This window comes from Dermacentor albipictus, chromosome 2 (assembly GCF_038994185.2).
Source record: "Dermacentor albipictus isolate Rhodes 1998 colony chromosome 2, USDA_Dalb.pri_finalv2, whole genome shotgun sequence".
In the NCBI taxonomy this organism is placed as follows: Eukaryota; Metazoa; Arthropoda; class Arachnida; order Ixodida; family Ixodidae; genus Dermacentor; species Dermacentor albipictus.
The window spans coordinates 112,049,542-112,053,328 of record NC_091822.1 but is presented as its reverse complement, the minus strand read 5'-3'; positions in this window follow the sequence as shown (position 1 = coordinate 112,053,328).

Below are 3,787 nucleotides of genomic sequence, written 5' to 3'. Positions count from 1 at the left end.
CTCCTGGTCATTGTATACTTCCGTCGGCAGCTCCGTCTCTGCTCTAGTCCCTTGCGTTAAAATAAGAAGCAAAGCGACTATAGTCGCGAACATGGAACTCGCAACTGATGGCTGCTGTCCTCGCCTGCGCCCCTTTGCAGGCGATGGTAACATAGCTGCTAGTCTTTGCTGGCTGCGATGGGACACAGATCTGCTCGTCCGTTAAGAACAAGGGCTTGGTGTCCACAGAAAGAGTTCAGTGAAATAAGGGATTGTAGTGGTCTTTTCTTGTCGCTCTTAGAGACAATAAAGGCGCCTCCAACGAACTCGTAAATCTTCACGATGGTGTTTTACCTCCGTATGAAAATCCGCCACCAGCCTGGAAAGAGAAACAAATCCCATCCCGCCTCAGGATATGAACGAGGGTTCGATGCGCACTTCTGATAGCTACATAAGCTGTTGCAAGCGTACATCGCATAACTCCGTTATTTGTCGCTGCATCCGTACCACCGGAAAGACGGTATTTCCCCACTATGACATATGTGCCTCGTTAAGGGATAAGAAAAGAGCAGATTGGGCGAGGGAACAAACGCGAGGTAATGACATCTTACTTGAAATCAAGAAAAAGAAATGGGCATGGGCAGGACATGCAATGAGGAGGGAAGATAACCGATGGTCATTAAAGGTTACAGACTGGATTCCAAAGGAAGGGAAGCGTAGCAGGGGGCGGCAGATAGTTAGGTGGGCGGACGAGATTAAGAAGTTTGCAGGGACGACATAGCCACAATTAGTACATCACCGGAGTAGTTGGAGAAGTATGGGAGAGGCCTCTGTCCTGCAGTGGGCGTGACCATGCTGATGATGATGACGATTCCTGTCTCAGAATCATATAGGTGTATTCGAAGAAGTGGTCACAAAAAGAATGAACAATCATGATTTTCCTTGTTCTTTTTTGCTTTTTTATCCCCAGCATTGCTCATTGTTCTCAGAATAGGGGTAGCCAGTAACCTACATAGTGTGTGATGGTTCACTCTAATAAAAATAGCTGCAGAATCTGCCTTCGGCTCTGCTTAGACAATTCTGGCATGTTCCCTTTTTTTCCTTGCGCTGTATGCAACACCACATAGCGTTCGGAATGCGAAATACATTTTACAAGAAAAAGCAGTTCTTTCCAGGTGCATTAATTGTACCTTTTGGGATCATAGCTTATACTAAGGCCCACGTCCGGTCTTCGACTCTAGGTGTCGGCTGCTGGAGCCGCATTTACTGTCAACTATCATCGGCAACAGTATGCCCGGCATCACGATTGGTTCACGCCTGCTTTCACGCAAAATTTTGGCGTAAGAACATTTTGTAACTAGCTTGAGACCACCTCCCTCAACCCCACCCCCACCCGCCGCCCTTCCAGTGACCGAACTATTTTCAATCACTAGGATGGATTTAGTACATCCATAGAAGGGGCGTTGTGAATATTAAGTATCCGTATTCTGCAATCAAGAGCAAGACATCCAATCTTCCTAAGGCAGACGCACTTTTTTCGAACAGAGTACCACCTATATCCCATCAAACAAATGTGTCATGAAATTACTTCATTACGCGCTGCGGAGGCTTGCTACAGGACACCGAATCTTGGTCTCGCCAGTTTGGTATACCGAATAAAATTATACAAAATATTTTGGGAACTATGACATCCACATACGCAACCCCAAAATATGCGCAATGTCGACTTAAATGTGCCTCATCCTAAACAGTTGAGACCACCGATGACACTTACTTACGTGCTTTAAGTTCACCAGAACACAACGTGATGCTAGGATCGAGTGATGTGAGAGCCCGTAAAGCAACCTCGCCATAACGAGCTAAGCCATTGTTTGCACGCAGGCAACGGCGGCTGCTTCACCCAGCTTTCGTACACGGCAATACGCAGTAACAAGGTTTATCTCAGAAATCCATTTAGCAAAAAAAAGGGACGAAAAACTAGTCAAGACACTACTCGTGGTACGATATACATACAAACCTATAGCTGGTTGCAAATGGTACAACGCGCAATTCCGTAGTCCCAACAGTATGCATATGAGGTCCCTGCTAGCGGTACGAGTCGCATTCGAAGGCACGAGAGAGCGAACAGGCACTTACTATCAAGTGCCACGTCCAAGTAGGCACCCGTATGCCGATGGCTTTGAGACGTTCATCGTGAAGCTCGGTAGGTGGGTGCAGGAAAATGCTCCACGCAGAAATACCCTTGAGAAAAACTGCACGCTTGTTTGTTTGCAATGATCGCGTATGTTTTACAACAGCACGTACGAGCAACGCATTGCCGGTCCTGTGTTGCTTTCGTCCTTCGTCTGTTGTTCGTACGCCCTGTGTAACGTACGCACTCACTGAAGAGGTCGCTTTGTCCAGGATGTCAATCCAGCTCCGCCCCGCGAGTGTACTCAAGAAGTACTTAGGGACGCTGCGGCGCGTTGACCCTTTTGTGAGAGTAGATGTGGGGACAGAGTCATAAAATTGTCATCAAGCCACAATGTCGCAGGCACTTAACAAGCCATAAAGCGATCAAGAAAGAGACAACAACCACTTCGTGCTGTCCCTTTCTTCAAGTACTGTGTTTTCTTGTGGCAGCTTCCCAGAATCAAGGAAAGAGAGTAATAAACATAAAGGCGAGAAACGAGCCGGCACATTTTAGGTGTGTCATCGATAAGTGCTCTAACATTCGTGCCTTTTCCCAGTTCGTAACAACGGTTGTGGCAACGCATGTTGCGCCAATAGTTGAATTTCAAGCTCTCCTAAATTGATCGGTCCATGTGCCCTTAGATAAACAGAATAAGTGAGAAAGAACAAAGAACTGGCGCCGCTTTGTGGACCAAACTTCCGTGCTATATTAGCTGGTTCGCTAGGCTAGCATTGTCTGCAGCGTAAGCAATGTCTGCATGCTGATATATCCGGCCATCTGCTCGTTCTATATAGGAACTGTAGGTTAAACATATGATTACCTAGTTCACTGTTCTTATCTATGCTCACAGCCTGGGATGGTATGACTGGCGTCGTCGGGTGACCTTCACTGCCATGCTGCTAAAGTGAGCAAACGAAGTTATTAACAAAATTAAAAGAAATTTGAACCATTTCTATGGCTAAATTCCCCACTTTTTGCCGACAAGGAGAACACAGTTGCTGAAGCCAGGCGAAAAAGCTATGATTCATGTTTGAATGTTCTGCGATGCTCCTGCGCTCTTCAGAAAAAAAAAAGAGCAAGGAATATTGGGTAGGCTGTATTGGGCTGGAGCCGCCGTGGAGTAGGTGCAACGTGCTCTGCGTGCTCGGAGGGTGTCTGCGCACTGAGGTACAGAAATGATGCAACAAACTACACAACCTAATTCATTGAACAGCTTGCATGATAAACTTATGATACAAATGGAGGTAGGAGGGGGTCGCTGATTCTAACCAGGCAATCGTGCTCGTAGTTGACCCACCATGATCGAAGCCGGTGGGCGCGAATGGACATCCCCTCTGTCTTGCTGCTGGAGTCTCTCCACGCTATTTCTGTATCCTGCGTGTTGAACGCACGTGTGGTATGACTGAGCACACGGGAAATTGGTACAAGACATTGCACCTCTTGTCGGCCTTTGAACTCATCTTGAACAAAAGTTTGAGATTGATGGATTTTACCTACAATGGCTGAGTGAGCTTTATCAAAAGCGGCCGCTCTTGCACGGATCCACAAACGTGCTGCCAAGCTGTGGAACCCTGAAGGCCCCAGCGAGAAGCTAAACTTATCTCCGATTGTGTCGCGCGTGGCGTGACGATAGCG